At 35.3% G+C, this 10,278-nt stretch overlaps 1 long non-coding RNA gene across 1 annotated transcript; it reads left to right on the top strand.

Annotated features, from left to right (window-relative positions):
• Positions 1-6,764: 6,764 nt before the first annotated feature.
• LOC112844608 (uncharacterized) lies at positions 6,765-10,102 on the top strand. Its single transcript, XR_003217345.1, has 3 exons — positions 6,765-7,211; positions 8,311-8,337; positions 9,602-10,102. It is a non-coding gene; the product is annotated as an uncharacterized LOC112844608 (long non-coding RNA).
• The last annotated feature ends 176 nt before the right edge of the window (positions 10,103-10,278 follow it).

Consider the following 10,278-nt stretch of genomic DNA (forward strand, 5'->3'; position numbering starts at 1 on the left):
CATTCAAATTTGCATATTGGACCTTCATGGCTTCCCAGCCAGCCAATCATATCTGAGTCCTGGCACATTTAAATTTGCATATTGTTGCCTTCATGGCTTCCCAGCCAGCCAATCATATCTGAGTCCTGGCACATTTAAATTTGCATATTGGGACCTTCATGCTTCTAAGCCCACCAATCATCTATGTCATATATCTCTAATATTTCATATTTTATTTTTAAATGGTCAGCATTTCAAGATTCCCCTATGTCTTCTGAATAAAATGGTCTAAGAATGACTGTTTTAGCCCCTACGGTTAGAAATTTATGGCTGTTTGTTTGAGGGGAATTCTCACTATGAGAAATAGACTGCAAAAATCCTGTCTCTCTCTGTGCTGCATGTGTAAAGCCTGAACTTAGTGCACCGTTTTGGCGGAAAAGTACACAGCCTCTCTGATTGGTGGATTCAAATTTAGCAGCTCCAAGGCTGCTTGACTGACCTAAAACTTGATTTTCTCTCCCTGTGTGTGTGTTGTGTGTGTGTGTGTGTGTGTGTTGTGTGTGCGTGCGTGAGACAGAGAGAGAGAGAGAGGGCGAGAGAGATTTTATGGGAGCATCTTATTGTATGATTTAAATTCAATATATTTAGACTGGTTGACTGAATTTGATCCTGTGTGTGTCTCTCTGTGCTTGTGGGACTTTTTTCAGCTGTCCATTCTGCTTTTCCAATTTTTCTATTTAAGTTATTACTATTGTGCTAAGTCATAGCATTTGTGCTGCTTTTCAGTATTTGTGCTAAATACAGCATTTCTGCTAAATCATACTATTTCTGGTATTTTATAGGATTTGTACTTAATATAATATTTCTGCTTAATTATAGTATTTGTGCTAAAACATAGTATTTCTACTAAATGCAGTATTTCTGGGTAATCATTGTATTTCTATATATTTCTGCCAGGTCCCCAGGGAGTCAGTCCTCTGTAAGGACTGTAATATTCAAATTTACCTATCAGGACCTGGACGGCTTCCAGCCAGCCAATCATATCTGAGGCCTGGCACATTCAAATTTGCATATTGGGGCATTCATGGCTTCCCAGCCAGCCAATCATATCTGAGTCCTGGCACATTCAAATTTGCATATTGGGACCTTCATGGCTTCCCAGCCAGCCAATCATATCTGGGTCCTGGCACATTTAAATTTGCATATTGTTGCCTTCATGGCTTCCCAGCCAGCCAATCATATCTGAGTCCTGGCACATTTAAATTTGCATATTGGGACCTTCGTGGCTTCTAAGCCCACCAATCATCTATGTCATATATCTCTAATATTTCATATTTGTATTTTAAATGGTCAACATTTCAAGATTCCCCCATGTCTTCTGAACAAAACGGTCTCAGAATGACTGTTTTAGCCCCTACAGTTACAAATTTATGGCTGTTTGTTTGAGGGGAGTCCTCACTATGAGAAATAGACTGCAAAAATCCTGTCTCTCTCTGTGGTGCATGTGTAAAAGCCTGCACTTGGTGCACCAGTTTTGGCGGGCAAAAGCACACAACCTCTCTGATTGGTGGATTCAAATTGAGAAGCTCACAGCTGTTTGACTGACCTAGAAACATGCTGTTAACAGCCCTGTTCACTTGCTGCTGCTGCTGCTGTGTGTGTGTGTGTGTGTGTGTGTGTGTGTGTGTGTGTGTGAGAGAGAGAGAGAGAGACAGAGAGAGAGAAAGAAAGACACACACAAAGACCTTTTTTAGGGCAGCATCTCATTGGTGGATAAAAATATAATATATTCAGACTGGTTGACTGGCATAGACCCTGTTTGTGTGTGTCTCTCACTGTACATTTGTGTATCCATATTTGATTTTGTGTATTTGGTGATTTGTGTATCCATATTTGATTTTGTGTATCTGTTGGCTTTTCTTATTTTTTTTTTTTCTAAATGAATTTTTATTTTATTTTTTCACAGGTGAACAAAAATTAGTTTTGAGCGAACTTAACCATGTTCCTTTTTATTCAGCTTATCATTTAACCTTTCCAATATTTTCACTTAAGGTATTACTATTCTGCTCAATCATATTATCTGTTCTAAATCATTGTTATTAAGCTATATTGTAGGATTTCAGCTAAATCATAGTATTTCTACTATATTATATTTTTCTTTCTAAATATAGCATTTCTGCTATAGAATAGTGTTTCTGCTATATTATAATATTTGTGCTAAACTGGAGTATTTTTGCTAAAACATAGTATTTATATAAAATTACAATATTCATAGTATATTACAGTGTCTCTGGTAAATCACAGCATTTCTGCTATGTTGTACTGTTTTTCTAAATCATAGTATTTCTGTAATGTTTAAGAATGTTTGGCTAAATATATTCTTTCTGTTATCTTATACTATTTCTCCTAAATTCTTGTATTTTTGAGAAGTTATTGTGTTTCTGGTAAGTTACAATATTTCTGCTAAGTTCTGCTATGCTATTGTATTTCTGCCAAGTATTATGTTTCCTCTAAGATATTGCAGTTCTGCTAAGTTACTACATTTTAGCAAAGTTCCTTTGCTTCTGCAAAGTTTTTACAATTTCTGCAACTTTTCAGCTTTTTCAGCTAGTTTCAGCAGAAAGCTTCAGCTTTAAAGCATCCACACTGCATTTTCGCAGGAAATGCAAATTTTTCTAGTTATTCTTCAAGTTGCTTCCGTACGTTTTTCGCCGTGGATCTACTTCCACAATTTTCAGCCGATTTTCACCGTTCAAATTTTAAACTATTCTGCTATTTCTGCTAATTCCGGCTATGACTTTTGGTATTTTTTGCTATTATACTTTTTAAAATATTAAGCTTTTTTCCTTTAATTTGTCCCATTGAAATGAATGGGAAACTTCCAAAATTCTGCTAAAACTTGCTTGTTTTTGAAACTTAACTACTTTTTCCTACTTTCACGTAGAACAACCATTCAAACTTTAAAATGTTCACAAATTATTGGGCTATTCATTAATGATTCAGCTTTTTCATATCTGTTACCGTTTTCATCTTATCCCTCTTTAAGTTTTGAGTTGCAAAATTGTGATTTTTCACAAAATACATGCGTTGTTATGGTTGCTATGGAGTTGGTTCTAAGTGAGCCACTGTACCTTTGGCAATTTTCTCTTCATGTCCGAACAACTTCTTGCTACTTGCTCAATTTTCACTCAACTTCCACAAATTATACATCAAAACATAGGTATTTTTGCTGGCTTTCAGAAAATGTCACTATCATGGTTGTGAGATTTATAGAATTTTGGCAAATCTCCTCAGAGCAACACAAACTCTGAAAACTCTCCATAGAAAGTCAATGGAGAGTTTGTTCAAAATCACCGCTTGATTTCTGTAATGAGAGGCATTTTCGAATCGCCATATCTCCTTAACGAAGCAAAGTTAAGACATAAGGCTTGTCCCAGTATATCTTCAGACACTCCTGACGGTCACAATTCAAGAATTTCTTCCTCACCTATTACCGTTCTGAAATGAGTTACACTTGTTTGAGGGTAGGAAATTCGTCCTTCGCTCAGATTTCTTCAGATTTCAAACTCTGGAAATGAACCACTTTTTTCTCTCGTCATATCTTTTTAATGGATTTCCACAGAGACCTGAAAATTTCCGTGATTGTTCACCAAAGCCTGCTGTCTCTTACGGTGAAAGAATGATATTCATACTCCAAATAGATTTAGAGTTAGAAAGCGTTGTTTGAGGGCAAGTCAAGGCAGTTTTGGCTTTGCTCTACTCAGTTATGGTGCATTAGAAGTCAAATATCTTTAATAATTCATATTTTAATGATAAATTGTCAACACTTTAAGATTCCCCCATCTCTTCTGAACAAAACGGTGTAAGAATGACCGTTCTAGCCCCTACGGTTAGGAAAATATGGTCATTTGTTTGAGGGGAGTCGTCATTATGAGAAATAGACTGCAAAAATCCTGTGTCTCTCTGTGCTGCGTGCACCTGTTTTGGCGGGAAAAAGTGTACAGGCTCTCTGATTGGTGGATTCAAATTCAGCAGCTCCCAGGCTGCTTGACTGAGCTAGAAACTTACTTCTCTCTCCCTGTGTGTGTGTGTGTGTGTGTGTGTGTGTATGTGTGTGTGTGTGTGACAGAGAGAGAGAGAGAGAGAGAGAGAGAGAGGAAGCCTTTTTATGGGATGATCTCATTGTAAGATTTAAATTCAATATATTTAGACTGGTTGAATGAATTGGACCGTGTGTGTGTGTGTGTGTGTGTGTGTGTGTGTGTGTGTGTGACAGAGAGAGAGAGAGAGAGAGAGAGAGAGAGAAAGCCTTTTTATGGGATGATCTCATTGTAAGATTCAAATTCAATATATTTAGACTGGTTGACTGAATTGGATCTTGTGTGTGTGTGTGTGTGTGTGTGTGTGTGTGTCTGTGTGTGTGTGACAGAGAGAGAGAGAGAGAGAGAGAGAAAGCCTTTTTATGGTATGATCTCATTGTAAGATTCAAATTCAATATATTTAGACTGGTTGACTGAATTGGATCTTGTGTGTGTCTGTGTGTGTGTGTGTTTGTGTGACAGAGAGAGAGAGAGAGAAAGCCTTTTCATGGGATGATCTCATTGTAAGATTCAAATTCAATATATTTAGACTGGTTGACTGAATTTGATCCTGTGTGTCTCTCTGTACATGTGTTTCCATAGGTGTCCATATTTGTGATTGTGTGACTGTTATACTTTTTTTTGCTGAGTTTTTTTTTCATTTAACAAGTACATTTGAAGGATCCTTAGCATGTTCAGCATTTTTTCAGCTGTCCATTTTGCTTTTCCAATTTTTCTGTTAAAGTTATTACTATTGTGCTAAATCATACTATTTCTGCTATTTTACAAGATTTGTGCTAAATATAGTATTTCTGCCAAATATAGTATTTCTGATTAATTATAGTTTTTCTACCAAATCATAGTATAGTATTTCTGCTTTTTATAGGATTTGTGCTTAATATAGTATTTTTGCTTTTTATAGGATTTGTGCTCAATACAGTATTTCTGCTAAATGTAGTATTTATGCTTAATCATACTATTACTATATATTTCTGCCAGGTCCCCAGGCAGCCAATCCTCTGAGGACTGACACATTCAAATTTACATATCAGGGCCTGCACGGCTTCCCAGCCAGCCAATCATATCTGAGGTCTGCCCTTTCTTCTCTCGTCATATCTCAGCGACGGATGTACAAAGAGCAATGAAAATCGCAGTCAAAGTACACCAAAGTCCGCTGATTCACTCAGTACAAGAATTATGCTTCTAGTCCACCTAGCTTTTGAGTTACACGACGTTTTGTAACTCCACAAAACGGCATTTTTCGCCTCTCACCGCGATCTAATTCTGACTGCTCATCACCCTGTTTCCCAAGAGCTCACTGTCTTTCCCAGTGGCGCAGCTGGTAATGACACAGGTCTGCAACCCGAAGGTCGTGGGTTCAAGTCCATCTTGGTTAACTTCTTTTTTGCCCTACAAATTAATACACTATCACAGACCACTAATTCATATTCATCATTTATTACAATTCTGAAAACTTTTTACCAGCTTTTCTAATATGGACCTCAGTTTCTTGTTAACACTCCATGGCACAAATACTGTTCCCTTTAGGCTCTGTGTATGTGTGTGTGTATCAATATTTCTCCCACTTTAAAGTATTACTCCTCCATAATTGTATTTCTGTTAAATCAAAGTACTTTTACTACATCTTAGTACTTCTGCTCAATCATAGTATTTCTGCTAAATCATAGTATTTTGCCAAATTATGGATTTTGTGCCAAATCATAACATTTGTGTTATGTTATAGTATTACTACTAAGTGGAGGAATTTATGTCATGTTACAGTATATGTGCTGATTACAGTATTTCTGCTAAATCATAGTATTTCTACTATATTATATTTTTCTTTCTAAATATAGCATTTCTGCTATATAATTGTATTTCTGCTATGTTATAATATTTGTGCTAAACCAGAGTATTTCTGCTGAAACATAGTATTTCTACCAAATGATAGTATTTCTGTCAAATTACAGCATTTGTGCTAAAACATAGTACTTTTTTTAAAATTTCAATATTAATAGTATATTACAGTATCTCTGCTAAATCGCAGCATTTCTGCTATGTTGTACTGTTTTTCTAAATCATAGTATTTCTGTAATGTTTAAGAATGTTTGGCTAAATATATTCTTTCTGTTATCTTATACTATTTCTCCTAAATTCTTGTATTTTTGAGAAGTTGTCGTGTTTCTGGTAAGTTACAATATTTCTGCTAAGTTCTGCTATGCTATTGTATTTCTGCCAAGTATTATGTTTCCTCTAAGATATTACAGTTCTGCTAAGTTACTACATTTTAGCAAAGTTCCTTTGCTTCTGCAAAGTTTTTACAATTTCTGCAACTTTTCAGCTTTTTCAGCTAGTTTCAGCTGACAGCTTCAGCATTCCAGCATCCACACTGCATTTTCGCAGGAAATGCAAATTTTTCTAGTTAATTTTAGTTTTATAGTTAATTTTTAAAAAACTGTTTAACAAACACTTGTTTGTGCAGGTTGTTGTTGTTTTTTTGTTTTTTTTAAATAAAACCTACACCTGCAGTTCTGTTTAACTTCTCACTTTCTGAAAGATTAATGAAATATAAAAAAGGCCACCTTCAAATGAATAAAATGCTGCAGTTCACCATTAATATGATATGTAGATATTTAAAACAACAGCATATTAAATGATACTAAATGACACTGTGTGCAAGTGATAATATTTTTAGGAAGCAGAATTTGAATGCAGACCAGCTCAAATGTTGAAGCCTACAAATATATCACCCAAGCTTTCATTTATGATTGTTCATGCTTTGAAATTGTGATGTCAGAATTTGATAAAGTGTGCAGTGCAAGGTGTAGCAAATCATTGCTTATTAAATCTACTGTGTTATCTAATAGCACCAAACTAATAGAGCTATCACATAACTGAGAAACATGTGTGGCTTATTACAAATGGATGAAACCACATATTACCTTAATGAAGACAGTAATCTTTAATAAGGTGTAGAAAAAAGAGGTGAGTTGTTTGTTGCTGTGGTAAACAAAGAAGTGTACTGAATCTTTTGGACTACACAGATTGATGTAGTATTGACTCTGATGCTGATCTGAGTTGTCTCATTCTGTATTTTTGTGCTTTGTCTTTTGTTACACAGAGTGAAAGAGATCTTTGGTTTTGCCTTTGCTGGTAAGTAAACAGTGATTGTAACTGAAGCAGTATGAACCTGGCATTTGGCAAGCACATTTGGCAACTTACATACAGTAGTTTGACTTTTTGTGACATGTTTCCATTTACTGATGGGCAAAAACAGGATTTATGACGTGTGGCCGCAAAGCCCCCACACAGGACCTCTGACTGTCCCTGAAAATGTCCCTGAAGTTTAATAGCCCATTTATGTATTATTTAAATTTCTTATGGCTTATCAAATCCAAACATAGCTAAATGTCAGATGTCTTAATACAGGTTTACATTTTCTCCTTATGTTTGTGGATTTAAGTAGCAGACAGAACAATTCAAGTGTTTTAGGGGAGTCAGTATAAGTGGTTGCTCAAACACTTAAGAGCTGCACAGGTATTGATTTATATTGCCTTTAAAATTCTGCTTATGTATTACATTAAAGTCAGATTACTGTAGAAGTATTTTGGTATAAGTAATAGCTTTAACAGTTAAGCAATAATGAAAAACTAAGAGAACCACAGGTGTGAGTGGACATTGTTAGGTACATTACAACCAGTGTGTCTAATTGGTTTATTTCTTATTTGGTGAATATAATGTGTTTTAAAATTAAATAGAAAAGTTACCTAAAAGGTACATTGCAAAATACATAAATATTTACATGTATTCTAAGATTTACATATTCATATCAGACATGATGAGGTTTTCTGTTGCTTCTGGTTTAAATAATTACTTTGTATCTAACATTTTGAACCTGAAAGGACATTAAAAGTTTTGGTTTTCACACTTTATTAGCACTGACTTGTGGTAGAAAATGTTGGAGCCACAAGGCTTCTGTGTAGGAAATATTTGGTATATTCTGCACTTGTGCCAACAAATATTGGTGGCTATTCTTTGCATTTCTGTAGTAATGAATGGTTGTATTACACATGCCATGTGAGACGATGCAGTTCATTTATCTCCTCTTTAGACTACAGTAAGCTCATAAAGCCTTAAAGAAATTGAGGAATTTAATAGTTAATTTATGTCACAGTAAATTGGATTGTGTGTGAAGAGGCTCAACAGTCTGAATCATCAAACAGTGATCTGATGTATTGTTTCCTTTCTCTAGACTGCTGATCTGATCGTCTCAAGTCTGGTAAGTAAAGGTTTGTCTGAGGTGCAGTGCTGGGAAATGTTTCTCATTATAGGAGATTCAGTTTAGTGCAGTGAGTCAGCACAGCTCTTGGCAATCATCAAATAATAGAAAAGTCTATGTAAACATTTCCAGACTTACAGATCTCTGTTATCATCATACTACATTTTTAATTAGGCCCTAATATCGGCCATACTAAGTTTATTGTAGATTTAGCGGGGTGTGTATTAAACATGCCCCATATTTGACTGAAATATGTAGAAACTGCTGTATAGGAGTCATCTGTCTCCAAATTTTTCATTTTGCCAAAAGTCATACTAGTAAATTATTTTTTACTTTTGTGTTAACGGCTCCCCAGACATTATGATATACTGTTGTACCAGGTAAGTACACACAGAAACGGGAATTTGAGACCTTTGGGCATTTAGAAACATGTGATGTGTCATAAGTTTGAGTTGAGTGCATGTGAAGTGTTTAAAGCAGGTGGTCTGAAACTGTCTGCTCTAACTTCATTGTGTGGGTTTAGCTTGACCATATAATGTTTACAGTAAGTTACTGTAGCATCACATCTTGGTTTACAGACTCTGTTTGTTTTTATTGTGTTAATAGAATGCAAAAATGTCCTCAGAAATGTTCAACCACCATATGTTAAACATTTTCATTCAGTTGAATCTAATAATGTACTGTACAACTCTTCAGTGTGTAATGATATATATGTTCTGTATTTTTCGGACTGTAAGGCGCACTAAATTCTAAGGCACATTAAGTCAAACAAAACAGATAAGCCAAACTTTATTCAACTCATTTACAATAACTCTCAAAATTGTTCAGTTGTAAGACATAAAATACAGAATACACTCACTTTTCAGGATTTGTGGATTGATGAATGTGGATTGATCAGTTTGAAATCTGCTTCATAAGCATGGCTCTCAACAGGTGCCAGGCCCTTATACACACACCATATTACGTTGGAGCACAGTACGAATTACTCTACGAGGGTGGTGACTATGGTAGCCATGCTCCGACAATACATCAAGTGGTGCTGCTTTGTAGCTTACCAAAGTCATACTAAAACATTTGACAGATTTTTGAGTGCCGTGTACCACATAGAATTGGTTTGAAGTCAGTAAGCCTCAACCATATATAAGGTGCACTGTCTATTTTTGAGAAAATTAAAGGCTTTTAAATGTGCCTTATAGTCTGAAAAATAAGGTAAAGCCAGGTTTATTGCAAGTGTGTCTAATTCCACTTTCTTTCTGTCTTACAGGTGACCTGCTGCAGAAAACCCTCTCCCTCTATCATTAACAAGCAATCCAGTCTGTCCTATCACTCTCCCTCTCCCTGCTCCATCTTTTTTGACAAGCCATTCTATCTTCTATCATTTCTCCGCCATGAGCTCTATCTAAGTTGACAAGCTTGAACCTGAGTTGAAACGCAATCCTGTGATTTGAAATCAAGTTTTACCAGAATCTAAGTTTTTGGAATTGAAGTTACCAGAACTTCGTCGATCTGTTTTCAGAATTCTGAGAGATCTCCGCTCTCACTGCTCCATCTTTCCTGTCGTTAAACTCTCTCACATCCAGTCATTTTGCTGGAAATTACAAGTAAAAAGTTGAATATACAGTAATAGAATTACAGTACAGTAGAACTCACTGTAGAAACTACTTACAGAGCCCTACATTTGTCATTTTAATTTTGCATTACACTTTGAAATAAACACTGATAGTTTGGCTTACAAGTGCAATTTGATAAATTATATAAACTTATATACACCTTTTTTGAGATATATTTGTAGTAAGATAATTGGTTATTTTGTAATTCAGACTCTTATATTCACATAAATATTAAATTTGATTCAAATACATTTTTCAAGTCTGTTTCATTGGTTATAACATTTGACTACAAGTTTATACTATTATTATTTAAGGACAAACCCTTTTTTGT

This window comes from Oreochromis niloticus, unplaced genomic scaffold (genome assembly GCF_001858045.2).
Source record: "Oreochromis niloticus isolate F11D_XX unplaced genomic scaffold, O_niloticus_UMD_NMBU tig00000441_pilon, whole genome shotgun sequence".
Classification (NCBI taxonomy): domain Eukaryota; kingdom Metazoa; phylum Chordata; class Actinopteri; order Cichliformes; family Cichlidae; genus Oreochromis; species Oreochromis niloticus.